The following is a 16,773-nucleotide window of genomic DNA, read 5'->3' on the forward strand; positions in this document are numbered from 1 at the left end:
CTCCCCCCGAGAGGTGCGGTCTATGTGCCCTGCCTACATATCAAGATCTGAGCCTATGACTGGTCCGGCCAACACAGTGGAGGGGAATAGGTGCTCCGTGCCTCCCATGGCTGAGTTGCAAAGAAGACACAGCACCAACTTGGCTCTCTCTTTCGGGGTGCTCATGCCGGAAACCTAGCCACCATGTTGTGAGGGAGCCTAGGTCACAGCAAGCGGCCTCATGTAGGTGTTTTGGCTGACAGCTCCAACAGCCAGCATCAACCACCAACCGTGTGCATGAGGGAGCCTACAGACCACTCCGGCCCTCCAGCCTGCAGGCCTCTCCAGCTGAAGCCAAAGGTAGCCATCCCCTGCCTGAGCCCCACCAAAATTACAGGTGCCAGGGTAAAATACATGCCATTGCTTTAAGCCACCAAGTTTTGAGGTAATTTATGATACAGTTACAGTAAATGATGTTTCCACTGTCTGTGCTAAAATTTTGCCTAAGAAAAAGGCAGATGCGCCCCCAGAAAAACCACAAGTCTAGTGGTTGAACACTGGGGTCCTGATAAGGCAGAAGCCCCTTAGCTACCACCTCGTCTTACCCTGTCTGTGTTCCCTCTATTAGGAGATATTTGGGAGTTGGCCACTCTCCCGATTAAGATGATGTTTACACAGACTTACATGTTACAAAAACATAAAAATTCTACTTTTCTGCTAGACCTATACAAACATCAGCTAGCACATTTTGTGCACATATGGAAATAAACAGAAAACCTTCCATTACCAGGAAAGCCTTTTTTTTTTTTTTTTAACTTTCTTCTCTCTTTGTCCTGCCACCTTCTCCCCACCCTTGTCCCATCAAGCCTTTACAGTATACCATTTGAAAATAAGCTTAAGATGCAAAAAATACAGCTTTTGGCCAAGTGTCGAGACAGACATGACACTTATAGATAACTATCATTAAAGCTGAAACTTACCTGCAGTGGCCTATGCACTGGCCAATGCGTGCTGACGGCCATCAGTGACCATCAAATCACAAACTGAAAAGAAACAGTAACACTATTTGGAAAAGGATACTTTTATGAAATGTATGGTCTCTGATCAATTCTTTTCTCCATTTGTCCCCAGCCATCTCTTTTTTTCATACAGCATCACAAGTAACTACGAGCTAATTCAGCAAATCTTCCCTTATATTGTAAATTTCCCAGATCCAGGCTAGGACTGATCTATGCTCTCCTTAGTGTTTAGAATGTCTTTTTCTTTTTTTTTCCTTTCCCTAGTAGGTACATGGAAAAGAGACTTGCTAACTTTCAACAGACGTAGTAGAAAAATTGATCATAAATTGGAAGACTAAACCGGAAGTTCTAATTCTGCCCTTCTACTACATTTTTGGTGTGTGACTCTCTGAACCTCAGTTTCCACTTCTACAAAATAGACTCTAACATCTGTCCTACCTTCCTCCCAAGTTTTGGTTTGTTTATTTTATTAAATAGATATAAATACACTCTGGAAAGTGTGATGTTCTGTAAGCATCAAAGCAATGCTTCTGAGGGTGAAATTAATCATCGTGGGTACTTCTAGTCCAGAGCGTTTTCCACTCCACAAATATCTACTGGGGGCCTGGAGTGTGTTAGGCAGGTGGCTGGGTGCTTACCTGCATGCAAGCAGGTTTCTTCCCTCCCCAGGTTTCCTTCCCCACTAAGGGACTTTCCATCTAACTGACACCATATACCTCTTTGTAGGATTGAACCACAAAAGCAGGGCATTGCTACTAAAAGCTAATTAACTTCAACTAACATTTGCTAAGCACAGACTATGGCTCGTTGGTTTCACTTACAATATTTCATTTAATCCTCATAAGAACCCCATTATGCGCCTGTCTTGAGAACTATCTTAAATAGAAAAGTTACGGTCAAAGCTGTTAAGTAGCTTGCCCCAAGCCGCATAGCTAGCTGGAGGGCAGACGTGAGATTGAAACCTGGATCTTGCTCTAAGCCCATTCCGGGATGGTTTCTCTTGCTGGAGAAGGAATGGGGTGAGGGATCTCCTTACCTTCTACCAAAGGAACAGATTTTTTTTTCATCATACCAGTCAATTATGGTGCAGCAAAAGGAAATTTTCCAGAAGCCCTTTCTTCTTCAACATCGTTTCTAGGACTTTTATATTTAGCATATCTACTTATATCTTCCAAGGTCGTGAGCTTTGCCTTTTTTTTAACTAACAGACTTTATTTCTAGAGCAATTTTAGGTTTACAGTAAAACTGCACAGAAATTACAAAGTTCTACATACCCCTCCCCTAATTTTGCATTGTTTATGCTATTATTTTTCACTACTTCTCTAACCTATTAAGCATGCTTTTCATAAAGCCCTGTTGGACTTTTCACTGTTATTTTATCTTAACTGAAATCACCATACCCAGGATTTTGCTAAAGCTGCGAGTGGGATTCAGAAATAAATCTGTAAGTATGCTTTTTGGACAGACTGTGGAAAAGCTACCTGGAATACGTGGAGGTCAAAAGTTTGCATCTGCACTCTGCAAAGCAGGGAGAGCCTGGACGACTGTGCTTCCAGGGCCAACAATCCCCCAGGAGCAACGCTAGAAAAAAAATGCAAAAACAGTGGTAAAGGAGAAGATGTCAACACTTTATAATTCAGTGCCTGTGTTAAAACTTGAATTCCAAATGGAGTACAAGGGACTCTGAAGATAATCAATACTTTTCTATTTGTCCAACATTTCTAGGATTTTTAAACATTAAAAAAAAGTGTTTCCAGGATTTGCTCTTTGGCACAAAATCCTTTGGAAGGGCTTTGGGACTTTCCCCCTGCCTCCAGTACAACTGTCGTGGGAAGATGTGGAGACACAGAGTCCACTCTATTTTATTGGTCCAACTGGCACCCAAATCCACTCAAGAAAGACTTAGAGTGCACTGATTTAAAATATCTCTTTGGGTGAGCGTATAGCTCGGTGGTAGAGTGCATGCCTAACACACACAAGGTCCTGGGTTCAATTCCCAGTACCTTTGTTTAATCAATCAATCAATCATCAATCTAAAATTACATTCCTCCAGTAAGAAAACAGAAGAGAAAAGAAAGAAGAAACAAAGGAAAAAAATTAAGAAAAAGGAAACAAAAAATAAAATTTTAAAATTAAAAAAAAAATCTCTTTGGTGTAGGAGTGAGGAGTGGTCCACAGAGGCTGAGCCTCTCTCCTCGGGGAGCTCCTCACTGCAGTGACAAAGCTCAGGTCAAGTCTGCGACGCTCCACTCTGTGGTCCACCTGCCTTGGGGACACCTGTTAACACGTGGTTTTCGGAAATAAAGGGGCCCTGGGAGGACTCAGCCTTCTAGAAAAGGAGCAGTGAAGTGTTGAAACCAGGGTGCTTTCTCTTGGTCAAACAGCTGTGGGCTGACCAGGTGTCCGGCCACAGGTTTCTCTCTTTTTATAGCCTGTTTCCAACATGTTTGCACAGGTGCCAGCGGAAGAAGGGGCTGCCTTTCAGTGAGGCTCAGCCGTGTCCATGGGGGCTGAGCCCTGGGTCTTCCGCTGCTGTCAAGGAAATTACCCATGACCAGAGGAATGTTCACACCAATTCCTCAACCCTGCTCATTCCATCACTGCTACTGGTTTGGGGTCTAGATCAAAGTGCAGGCTCCCGGCATTGCTCGGGAACTGGCTGGAAAAGCAGACTCTCACACTCCGCCCCAGACCTACTGGATCAGAATCTGCATTTCAACCAGATTCGGGATTCATGTGCACGTTACAGTTTGAGAAGCCTCAATGTAGCAGACTCCCAAATTCCTCCCTTCTGGTAGATGGCACGATGTACTTTCTTACCTTAGTAAGCGGCATCAGATACCTGCACGCTAGAGGAAATTACACAGCAATATAGCATAATGAGGTTATTGCTCAAGTATAGATTCTGGGCTCCTGTCTTTTTCAGAACTTTAACTCTATGCCAAGAGAAGTGTATTTGGAATTTCCTTGACACTCAATAGGTGCCCTAGAATAGCTGCATTTTAAATGGATGGAGTCAATAAATGAAGGAATGAGGGTATTAACTGAGCTTCACTTGAGAAATCACAGCTGATACTATCCCCTGGCTGCCTTGGAAGTAAATGCTTGAACTTCTAGGATCATTTGTCCCAAGTGACTAGGAAGTTTAGAACAGCAGAGTCATGTCCGGGAAAGGGCCACTTACTACTGTTCTCCTCTGCTCTGTTACTTTTCACACCGGTCCAGCACTCCAGAAGAGGTTTTGCTCCTGACTCCCGCATTGTGCATACTGATGAACTGGGCTGGCATCTGGCCTGGCGCTCTTGTGGCCGAGGTATCCTTGGCCTCTGGTTAAATGGAGTTGTCCCTCTGATGTTTCTGACTTGGCAAGGAGGCCTTAGTAACCAGAGTCATCACGAATAGCACCCTGCTACTGACTCTTTGCTGGAAAGTGGGGAACACAGACCTCACTTGTATGAGAACGCTTAGGTTTAGTGAAAGCAATGAGGAAGTTGCCAAGTTTGTCCTTAGAAACAAGCATATGTCTGAAACCTTAGTTTTCTTTTTCTCAAGCTTTCCCCGAGTTGGGAGCTTACACACACAGATACGAGAGTCTGACTTAAGCTGTTCTGATCACCTTCCTAATTCAGCTTTACAAATCTGCTTTTGCTTCAATAGAAAACAAAAAGCCAACAGATCTCCCCCACCCCCACCACATCTTTTTCTGAATCATCTAGCTATTTAGGCAATCCTTCCCTTCCCTGGGGGGTGTGACTGAAGAATATTACTTTATTGACTCATAATTAAGAACTTCTGATGGGAAACCAGTCAACAGAGAAAATGGCTTTGGGGGAGGGGGTCCCCACCAGCAAAGAGAGAGCAGATATTCTTATCATAGCAAGTGCAAGGAACAGGAATGAGGAGCCCTGACCGAAGGAAATGCCCCCGAAAATATCATGTCCTTTCCATGAACTCTGAGCCGTTTTTGACGAAGTCATTTTTTTCTCCACGACGTGTAGTGAAAATGTGAGTGGTGCCCTGAGCTGCTCGAAGACTCGCGGCGTCTATGAGCGAGTGAAATCGTGTGTGGGAGGGGCTGACAATGGAAATTTGGTGGTGAACACGGAGTGTGGGCAGAAGGAAAAAAAGCACATGTGAAACATCGCTGAAAGGAAGTGTCACAGGAAAAAGTTCTGAGGCAGCATTCTGCAGGGCTCATCAGAGCCGCATCAAAAGGGCTGCGTGTTCGTTCATGTGAAAAAAAAAAAAATCCTACAAACAAATAAGCAAAAGATTTCAAGAGCCCAAAGAGAAACCATTCCTCTTTTAACTGAACTAACATTCCTTGAATTCAGTCACATCACATTAGCCAAGAGAAGATTCCAGTTCAGTGCTGGGGACTGGATTTTTTTCTATATCTGGTTCCACTCACGGAAACGACCACCTCTACACCCCTTATGTTCTTGACATACCTAGTTTAACAGAAGAGGTGATTTCCCTATTGGTGCCCTGAGGTTCGATTTGATGAGAGTTTGGTAATGCATATAAATGGATTTTCCATCATACAATTAAAGCCAATAGGGCCTAATCGAGACTTCTTACTGAAATAGATTTAAAAGCAGAAAAATAAGCGGACATTTTGCATAGGACAAGATTCATCCTTTAATTAATTTACTACCTGGTAAATTTTATATTTTATCCTAGTGTTTTTGGTTACCCAGAGTTACTCTTAGGGAAGCATAAGCTTGTATAATTCATTCAAAATGGACTTTTAAAATTCTCCATTTGAAATCTCTGAAACAGGCTTCAACACTGTTGGGGGGTAGACCAGAAAGAAAAGCAGTCTCCTACCGCTATGACTAATTTCAGGTAATTGAAAATCTACTAAATTTACTAATTCATGTCATGTTTCATCACATCCATCGTGCAGACGCGCAGTGTAAACTATTAGAACTCCACACCGACTTGCTACCTTGTTTATTGTAGAGATGATTACAGGTGTCTTTGTTGAATTATCCAGAAACACTTGTAGGAAGTAAAATCTTCATTCAGAAAAGAATACATCACAAGAGGAAATAGCTTTAAAAGATGGAACCAGGATATTTATATTTTTATTCAGTTGGCTTAATCTATTATCCTTATAAAATATTAAATATGACTAAAAGAATTTTTCTTCTAAAGTTCAGAGCCAAAGCATACTAGGAATGTATATGGCCGAGGTTAACTGTCCATGTTACTAGATGACATAAAGAAAACAAAAAATCTTAATTCTTATTTTTTTACCTCTCTTTTTAAGGAAATGACTTCATACTGAAAAAAATTGTTTAGAAGAAATAAAAAGTCACATAGATGAAGCTATTTTAATAGGTAACTTAATTTTTACTTTCAGTGATGAGACTAGAGTCTGTGACCTCCTTGTATACAAGATGTAGACAATCTATGTGAGGGAGGGGGCTGGGGAGATACTGATGGGTGACAAACATGTGTCAGGCACTGGTCCATAATTGATAGGCACTACCTCATTTAATCTACCCTCAAAAATCTAGGAAGGAAGTATTATTATAGATAAGCAGTCTGTTGATGAGAAACTGAAATGAACTAGTTCAAGGCCACACCACTAGTGAGGGGAAGGGCTGGATTTTGAAATCCATTTCTGCTTGGCCATAGAATCTATGATCCTATTGGCCACTTCTTTTAGAGGGATTTGTAATGAGCTAAACATCCACATAAAGAGCTGATTCATGGAAGAATGACAACCCATAAGGCCTCTATGGCACCTCATAGAACACTGACTTCTTCCCTGTTTTATTTAATAATTTATGTCGATGACTTGGTTAAATTTATAAAAAACATGCTTAGTCAATTTATTACAGAGATGGAGCCAAGAGCAGTAGAAAGAAAAAAAGCATTTTGAGTACAGAATCCAGAGCAAGAAGATCTCAACAAGTTAGAACCAGGAACCAGCTCTAAAAAGATGATGTCTCATGGGATAAACGTTAAGTCCCTGTACTTGGATATAAAATATCAATTGTACAAAATGACTTACAGGATTGGAGAGAAGCAATCTAGCAGGGGCAAATGTGTAAAAAGGATTTAATTTAATTCATGTAATCAAAATTTTGCTGAGGGCCTATTCTGGAATAGACAATGGGATACAGAGAGTTTTAGTTGACACTGATCAATCATATAATGTGACTGCCAAGACAACTAATCTTATCTGAGTTTGCATATATAGGGTTAGTTCTCCTCTACTCGGCTCTTATTGGACCCCACTAGGAGTATACTGTTCAGTTTTCAGTATCCCTTTTAGATGGGAGATAGCCGAACTGATACCCATTGACAACATGCCAGGGTAGATGGACAGAGAACCTGAACTACCATGATATAAGAAAGATGAAAGGGACTGAAGATATTTAAGCAGTAGAAGATGTACCTTAGGGGAGGTATAAGAGTTATCTTTAATTGGGTGAAGTTCTAGCATGTGAAAGGTTCAACTAATTGGGTGTAGACCCAAGTTCTTATCTAGGACCAATCCATGGAGTTGTAAGAAGCCAAACTCAGAGGAAATGGACTGCCTCAGGGCATATGAGGTCTGTCAGTGACATTGTTAGAGGTCTGTCAGCCCAGCTGGAAGACCACAGATGGGGATGTTCTGGCTTGATATCCAACTGGGTGACACTTAAGTCACACAAATCCAGATAACAGTGTGAAGTTTGGACCTCTGCAGTTGCTGAGCTCATGAGGAAGCAGAGTCCAACAGAGTAGAGTAGAGGCTTAGAAATTAAGTGAGGCTGAGGTTTCTGCAAAGCCAAGGGTCAAGGCTAGTCCAGGAACAGGGCTGGGAGCCTGAGACACTAAAAGATGGGCAGTCAGGAACCACAGTTTCTCTGAAGGATGGGATTTGCTCTCACATTTGAGAAAAGTTATATGCAAAACTCACCAGACCTCCAAGACAAGGTCCTTAAAGTCCCCCTCTGTAGTCCTTCATAACAAGGAGTGTCACTGTAACAGATCTCTTTCTAAACTGGATCCAAGGAAGAGGGAAATCATATTAAATCAGGATTTAATATCTCCCTGACACAGGTATGCTTAAGGTTCAAAGACCTCTACAGATGCTTCTAATTGTGAGAACCTTAATTTTAAGAAAAATGGAGGTTAAATCTATGACGAGGTTTTTTGTGATTTTATAATTACATCCCTCGTCTTCCTCCCTGAGTCATGCTAGCACAGCTAAACTGTTTAAAGATAACTATTTTCAAAAGATTAGGAAGAATTTTGTCTCTAAGCTAGCATCCCTTCGACTGACCCCTTCTAGACGCTGACTCACAGCCTTTGAATTATCTGGATGCAGAGTAAGACTATCTTTTAGTTTTCTTAAGGGCAGTCAGGTTATGCATGCAGGATGACCTACACTTGGGACATATGCTAGTATGAATGATCAGCTGCAACCAGACATTGCCTAGTGACCATGAATCATGGAAATTTAGCCGGCTTGCTGCCCTTGTGTGCACCACAAATGAATTATTTTAAAATAAAAATTCTGGTGGAGCATGTGCCTTAGGATAATTCACAGTACTGTGAACCCCAGGAATCACATCTTAGGTCCATCACTAAAACTCAGGTAAGTGGTTCAGGAACCATTTGGCTCATTCTCTAGTGCTTGCCATCTTCCACTGATGAGAACATGGTGTTGGGGGAATGGAATTATGTGGCACTGCTTTTCGCCAGCTAGAAAGACACTATCACTTTAGCCAGACTGCAACGTTCACTTGACAGAACACCATGTTAAAGGCATGCTGATAGGGGTTTGTGAGTTATCCTATTTACACCACATCTTTAGCTCCAGTAATAAGAAGAAATAGGAATACAACAGCTGATCCTTTGAAGTTTAAAGAGACCAATTGTATTTTCTGGAACATACGCAAAGCAGCAATGTATTTACCAATTTCAAATGAAGCACTCTCCTTTGTAACAAAATGTAAATTTCTCTTTGAAGAACAAGATCTTTGTCTTTCATTGGTCTTTATTCTTTTTCTTATAAAATGGAAGGAACATACATGAGACTTTCAACCAAGCCATCTCCCCATTTTAGGTATCTGCATCTGCTACTTTGACCTGCATTTTAAGTCATAACAAAAGCTGCTACAAATTCCACCATGTGGTCTTTTCCTCCTTTTTTGTCGCTCCTTTCTGATTCACGCTGTGGCTGTGTCTGCAGAGCTGACAGTCCCCAAAGGGGGGAAGACCCAAACCTCCTGTTATCTGGACCCGGGTATGCTTCTTACACCCCTACTCTTCGTCTAAATGGAACCGAAGGAGACAAAGCACGGGTCTCTATCCATCAAAGGGTAACCTGTCTAGAACCGGCCTCAAAATAAGAAACAAAAACCGATAGTCACAGAAATAAAAGAAAGATCCAGCCTCTGTAATAGACACCGGGTGGTCAGTCCCAGTGAGTTCATGCAAACAAATGGTCAACTGAACGGGATGCCAGGGTGGTAGTGTGGAAGTTGGGGTAGGGTAGGGGGTAGGAGGTATGAATTAACTAGAACAGTTTAGTTATTTTTTTTTTATTAACGGGTCCATTCAGTCCCAGGGTTGGAAATGGTAGTAATGTGTATATGTAGCTGAAGCTTGTATCTGAAGAATCAAAGTAAGGTGACAGTTTAAGGAATTGCTCCAGATTATTTGGTAAAGGGAGTAGCCGGGTACTCAAACCATGGAGTGTGGCTCTCTCTTCTGTTTGAATCCACTAGATAATTTCCTCTGTTTCACTTTGAGCGGAAAAACAAGCCACCTCAATTGAAAGCAGTTTACGGCAAGGAGAGAAGAAATTTCTTGCATTAAAGGATTTGTCCTCTTTAGTTTACAGCCTAGAGCTGGATGAGATAAAATCTAGAAAATCTGCGAGTAAAAGAACCACATTTTGAAATGTTGCTTTCTTTTGTTCAAAAGAGCTAAATGTGTCTCTCTTCTTTATTAGCCAAAGGCACAAGAACTAAATAGAAAATTCCTTGGGGAAAAATGTTGCTATAGGGCTGAGTCCATTGGCTCCTTTCCCTCCCTTTCTTCTCAGGAAGAAAAGACACCGAAGGGAATGCATTAAAATCCTTCCAAGAGATGTTCAGTTCGCGATCCCTCCCTGCCCCTCCACTTCTGCAGCTCCTCTGACATTTAAAGGAACACTGTCAAATAGGTGGGGTTTATATTTTGAATTAAAATGCTTCAAAATTCCTAACAAGAACAGATAGAATTCTCTGATACATCGGCTTGCTTGGGAAACAAGAGATGAAAAATACTCAGACACTGAATTTTTTTTTCTCAATTCTTTCTCTGTGGGGAAAATAAAATTAGAAGAGCCAAACATTCTGAATGGTGTGGGTATCCAAGCTATATAAAAATCTTTCTACCTCGTGTTCTCCCTCACCTGTAGATTTTTTTTTCCCCTACTGATCTGACCTCTAATAGAACCACAAGTCATGCTATTAATCACCCATGCATTCAAATTAAAATATATATATATACAAATATAAATACACACACACACAGACTCTCTCTCTCTACAAAGACCCATGAAAGGTTGGTGCATTCCTGAGAAAAAATATGATTAGTATATTTAAATCTCCAGAATAGTCCACAGAGCTTGCTTAGATTTTACTTATGTTGACAGAAACACCTCAATTCACCACTTAGTAGGGCTGGGGAGCTCCAGGGCAGGGGTAAAGATATTTTCCCAAGAGCACTCAAAGAGGGTAAGCTCTGAAGATGAGCCGACAGGAAGGACCAGGGGATGGGGGAGTTCTCCAGGTCCTCCAGTGGTAAAGTACAGAGAAAGAGCAACACGATTCTTCCATCAGCTCACAAATTCAGAAAACGAAATATGAACTGTCTGTGCCTTCTGGGTGTCTGCTTCATCAAAAAAAAAAATTAAAAATAATAATAATAATAATAATAATAATAATAATAATAATAATAATAATAATAATAATGACTAATCTCTGCCACCAAACACATGGGCAGGAAGTAGAGCAAGAAAGAGGCAAGAATCCAATAGAACTGAGAGGAAACTTGCACAAGTAACCAGGAAGATGGATGACACAGTGTGGACAACAATTCCAGACAACTCACTAAAAAGGCCAGTGCCAAGCTGTATAGCTGAAAATGGGGTATTAGAAGCTTATTATAAAATTATACTCTGAGTATCAAACTGCTGTCAACTTTGAGACAAAAATAATGACCTGCTCTAACACCTTTCTTCTCTTGCTGATTTACAGCAAGTCACCAAAGAGTTAACATTCGCTCTCTCCCTTAATCCCTACAAGTAGGTTAATGATTAATTGTACCAGTGGGTTTTGTTTATAGAACTGAAACACTGTCACTGTATATGTCAAGAGACTTAAACCTCTCTGATCATCTACACGTTTTAAAATGTTTAATTTCACTGCACGCAAGTCTACAGAAAGAGGAACAAACTGAGCATTTTACCAAAGCAATTAACAATTAAAGTTTTCAAGGGTAAGTATAAATAAAAAGGGCCTATGGTTAATTAACGCTTTGTACACACGACATTATTAGCAGCTGCGTGCCTTTAAAAACAAAGATGGAGGAGACAATAAGATTGTTGTTCGTGTGCTCTCTTGCAGCAATCAAGAAAATAAATAGTTCATGCCGGCTGGGTGATTTTCATTCCAGGAAAAGTTATCTCCAATCAGCATCAGAACGGGACTAGAGGTGAAGAGTCTTTTTGAAGGTGACCACTGTTCTGGGCTGTATAAGCATAAAGCCCCTCCTCTTGGGGAAATGCTATCTGTTGGCCTATTCATCTACTTTCTGATGGTCTGTGTGTACCAAGAAAAGGAGATCTGGGAACTAAAGAGCAGACAGGGACTGACCACAGAGGTCGCCGGTGGTAACACAGAGGTTGGACTGTACGTCCCGCCCATGTAAGGGCAATGCCACGTGGAGAATGCCACAGCAGTTCCAGCGGATAACAGAGGATGCCCTGTCTCCACGCTGGAAGCAGGAAGGAGGGCCAATCCTGGGTCTGAATTACTCCTCTTCAACCCCGTCAGCCCCAAACAAGAAATGACTCCTGTCTGTTATGTCTGGGGTAAATAAGGCTAAACAAAATTATAAATTAAATGCAGTTTGTCCACTACCTGCTCAGCCTACTAAGAATTCTTGGCCTCCCCTCATTTTTTTTCACTCCCCACCCATACTTTCCGTAGCCCACTGGCCCAGTACATCACCAAAGGACCCAGTACATCTCTACGTGAATTCATTCTTGCAGTCCTTGATTTTGAGACCTCATCTTTAAACGTGGCATATTAAGCATTAAGAAGCAAAAGTGAAAATGTGAATCACTATATTGTTACCTGTAACATATACTATTGTACGTCAACTATGCTTCAATTTTTAAAATATGACATTGTAGAATAAATACATAAATAAATTTTTAAAATAAGAAAATTTTTGAAAAAAAGAAGAAGCAACTGACAAAAGGTATTGAAAGGCAGGAGTTTATTCAGAGCCTAAAAAAAAAATCACTCCAGGAAAAGACAGAGACGGGTGGCCAGCCCAGGTCACTAAGGTCTGGGAGGCCAGAGCTGCCCATATGCAAATTCCACTGCTGGTGTGGTCAGGACCCGAAGTGTGGTCCCACTCACCGAGAGCCACAGTCACATCCTCCAGGACAGATAAAAGCCAAACAAGATTTAAGTCCAGGGACACGTTAACAATAGTCTGTATACCGAGAAGCCCCTTGCTCCTCCTTCAACATAACTAATTTTGAATAACAGAAAATAAATCTGGGTCAACTTTTGGAGCTGTAAATCCAGTCTGGGTAATTCTGACCTCCATTAACATAGCTAGTATTTCAAATTCCACTGGAACAGTTGCTCTGACGCTCTGGGGGCTGGGAGGCAATCCAAGAACCCAAGAGAAGTAATTCTTTCACATGCCTCGATCCCACCACTCCAGAAAGAATGTAAGGGGGGCTGGGGCAAAAGATAATCTTTTCATTTGTGGTCCATTCCTTATCACTCCTACCTCCACTGCTGCTTCCTCACCCTTAAGCTGGATTTCCCCTCAGCTGATGCTTGAATATCTTCTATAATGTTCCGTGTGATTTTCAGTCGCTTACTTACTATGACTGGGCAGTGCGCAAAGTCTGAGGATCCCATACTCTTCTTAGAGGGAGCTAGAAGTCTAGCTGGAAAGACCCATCATGGAATAAGCAACTGCAGTAACTGAAGGAAGTGCTGTGCTCGAAGAGGTGGCTGAGGTTTTGGGAAACCCCCTTCTGAGGGGGCGGGAGTGGAGATTTCAGAGAGGAAGTGATGATTCCGATGTGTAGGAGTTAGCCAGGTGAAGTGTGAGGGTGAGGATGGAGGGGAGTGCTCTGGAAGAGGGGGCAGCATGGGCAAAGTTCCAGAAGGGAGAGAAATTTGACACATTGGAGGAAGTGGAAGTTCTGTTTGGAGACTCAGAGTGAGTAAGCCAAGACCAGGTCAGGAGGAACTGGGCAGCAGAAAGCCATGGGAAGCCACTGAGAGGGACTGAGCTGGAAAGTTATCTGATCTACTTGGCATTTAGAAGATCATCAATGGCCGTTTGCAGCGACATGGATGGACCTAGAGATGATCATATGAAGTGAAGTAAGTCAGACAGAGAAAGACAAATATCATATGATGTCACTTATATGCAGAATCTAAAAAAAGGATCCAAATGAACTTATTTACAACCCAGAAATAGACTCACAGACGTAGAAAACAAACTATGGTTACCAAAGGGGAAAGGGGTGGACGGGTAAATTAGGAGTTTGGGATTAATACGTACACACTATTGTGCATAAAATAGATAAAACAACAGGGACATACTGTATAGCACAGGGAACTACATTCAATATAGTTCCTATAAGGTAATAACTTATGGAAAAGAATCTGAAAAAGAATATATTTGTGTGTTTGTGTGTGTGTGTGTATGTATGTATATATATATATATATAACTGAATCACTTTGCTAACTCACACAACATTGTAAATCAACTACACTTCAATTAGAAAAAAAAGTCACCAATGGCAATGTGGAGAACAGACTGGAGGGACTGGTCAGACTAGAGCCAGGAAGACGCGTCAGAAGGCAACCCATGGACCCTTCAGCCACTGCTTCAAATCCTCTGACCACAGTAAGTTCCCTCTCCCCAGGCGCAGCTCCATCAACCTCAGGACTCCTCTGAGGACCAGAAAATGCTCCTTCACACAGCGCTTCAAGTCAGACTCACTGATTTGGGGCACGATCTAATTCTACCCACCGGGAACACACTGAAAACTTTTCAAATGTTCTAAGTCAGGGATTATTTCTTCCCCCTGTGTTGTTTTTTTTTCTTTTTCTTTTTCTTTTTTTCTGCGAAAGGAGTAGATTCTTGGTGAAACATCATCAGTTCTCTCCCCTGTTCCTCCTCTGACACAGTCCATTCAATTTGTTTCATCAACACTGAAGTAGATGGAGGGTCCAGTCCTCACACTATCCTGGGAGTTTACCTCTGAATTTATTTGTTCATGTATTTTTCTTTGGCCGTGTGGCTCCTAGAACTGGAAAGCGTATCCTCCCAGGTGTGCTGTGAACAAGACTAGAGTAGAGAAGGCCTTTCACTTCCCGTGAAAAGTCACGAGTTTTCTGCAGAGCCATAGAAAAGTTCCAGAAGGGAGAAGACCAATGTCCATCCTTTCTTTCTGCTTTAGTCATACCACCCGATTTTCAGCTGACCACATAACTACTACAGATAAAGGTGACATTTTCCCGCCACTCCTGCAACTAGAGGGGACCACGTGACTAAGACTTACATGGAAGTACTGTGTGTGACTTCTGCGAAGAGTCCTCAGAGACAGGGGCAGTCCCTGCGGCTGCTGCCACCTCCTGCTCCATCCTGACTGAGCCTCGAGCCGCCATCTTGTCCCCCACATGGAGGCCACACGCTGAGGCTGGGATAGCAGCGAGGCGCTATGTGGGCCCCTGACACTGGCCCATACCTCGGGACTTCTTTTATAAGAGAGAGAAATATGTTAAAAACCACCAGGGATCTTTACAGGAAGGCTTGGCTCCAAAGATGAACCAAAAGAGCCATGAGGCATTGGGCTGGGGCCTCGTTCCTCAAAGAGGCTGGACTCTTTCTAAGGTCCGGGTGCCAGATTCTTCTGGGGCTGTGAGTCTATGAGCACGGGATGACAAAACTGAGCACTTCTTCGTCCATCACTTAGAACTTGTTCTGGGGAGACGGGAGGGGGTGGGGCTGTGGTGACTCCATTGTTTTGGGAAGCTATTTGTCAGTGCTTCTGTCTGAGGTCTCACTGCCCCCCTGTTATTCTAGTTCCCCCACATCCAATACCCTGATGCATATCATCTTACTAAAGCTAACTCTGCTTAGTCAAAAAGATTTCTGTTGACTCATGTGAATATGCATCACAGGAAAACGGTGGTCACATTAATTGGCAGGAAGCCAAAGTCAACCAGAAGTCACCACATTTTCTACAAAAGATGAATAAAATAATGAACACAAAAGTCCCTGTATGTTTCATCAATTTGGACTGATGCCAAAAGGAAGACAAACCATTTCATTAAGCAGTGTTCAGCTTCTAGCTCCTTCCAGAAGATAATCACTTTGTAGCCTAAAGAGAACATTACTGAAACTCTCTCTTGAGGGTTGAGGAGGGGAAGGGTGGCCAGGAATCAACTTGGGTAAATTGAGAAATAAAAGTTCTTCATATGTATCTGAGGAATTCAGTTACGTTATCATCACCGATTAGAAGATAAGCCATTAAAACAGATGAAAGATTAGTAACAAAAATGTAAGCATGGCCCTAATTAATGACTTGGCCCACCGTCAGTCTCCATGCATATGCTTATTTGTCTGCTTAGTGCTCTAGGTGACTGGAACATGCCCCCATCAGGAGGATCTGGGCCTGAGCTCTGTACATGCCCCAGATGCGATACGGAGAAGTTCGAGCCTGGACTTGTTGAGATACTGAGTCCATTCCTGAATCAGATCTCAGAGTAAACACAATTCTCCTAACGAGCTACTAGCTCAGCTGCATTCTGTTTCTTCAGCTTCTCTATGAGGAATGAATGGAATCTCTCTTGGGAATCATCCTGTGCCTAAGAGGAAAACAAGCACGAAAGTTCCCACATTTGGAAAACTAAGAGCCTGACAAAGTTCATCAGAGAAAGATGTCCTGAATTCGTATGTTCCTCGCAGCCACACTCCTGCAATGGGTTATTTCCTTTGGGCCATGGCTGTGCCTCAAGCTGCTGTTTATTTCTGTGGACATCTCAGAAACTTCTGGACTCTGACATGTTAACATCTGCAGTCGTGCAAGGCGGTGAGGAAGGGGTGGAGCAATATTGAAACAGCATTAAGAATCTGACTGAAAATGGCCACTTCAAGAGAGAAAGCACCAGAGTCTAAAGCACTCAAGGGCCATGTACCACCCCTCGCTCACATATCAGGACCAAGGAGGTGACCGTGGGGGGTGCGAAAAACAGGAGAGACAATTTCACATCACAAAAGCAACCAAGATGGTAAGTTTTACTTCTGAACTTCTTTGCTTTGATGATTTGGAAGCAATATTTCATAAGACTACCCATGACTTAGACCTCTTTTGAAACAAAAGGACTGATCTTTCTTGTCTTTCCTTTCTGTTAATAAAAAAGAAAATAAAGGCCTCGTTCACTGATGGTATGAAATCTGAAAATACATCGTGGAGAATTACAGTTGACCCCTGAAAGATGTGGGTTTGAA

At 42.2% G+C, this 16,773-nt stretch overlaps 1 protein-coding gene and 1 long non-coding RNA gene across 3 annotated transcripts in view; one reads left to right on the forward strand and one right to left on the reverse strand.

The window, feature by feature from the left end:
* MAML2 (mastermind like transcriptional coactivator 2) overlaps positions 1-16,773 on the reverse strand; it is a 341,641-nt gene that overhangs the window by 194,191 nt on the left and 130,677 nt on the right. The window lies entirely within an intron of this gene.
* On the forward strand, positions 11,356-12,135 carry LOC135322603 (uncharacterized). Its single transcript, XR_010383257.1, has 2 exons — positions 11,356-11,492; positions 11,621-12,135. It is a non-coding gene; the product is annotated as an uncharacterized LOC135322603 (long non-coding RNA).

The sequence above is a fragment of the Camelus dromedarius genome, chromosome 12, assembly GCF_036321535.1.
Source record: "Camelus dromedarius isolate mCamDro1 chromosome 12, mCamDro1.pat, whole genome shotgun sequence".
Lineage (NCBI taxonomy): Eukaryota > Metazoa > Chordata > Mammalia > Artiodactyla > Camelidae > Camelus > Camelus dromedarius.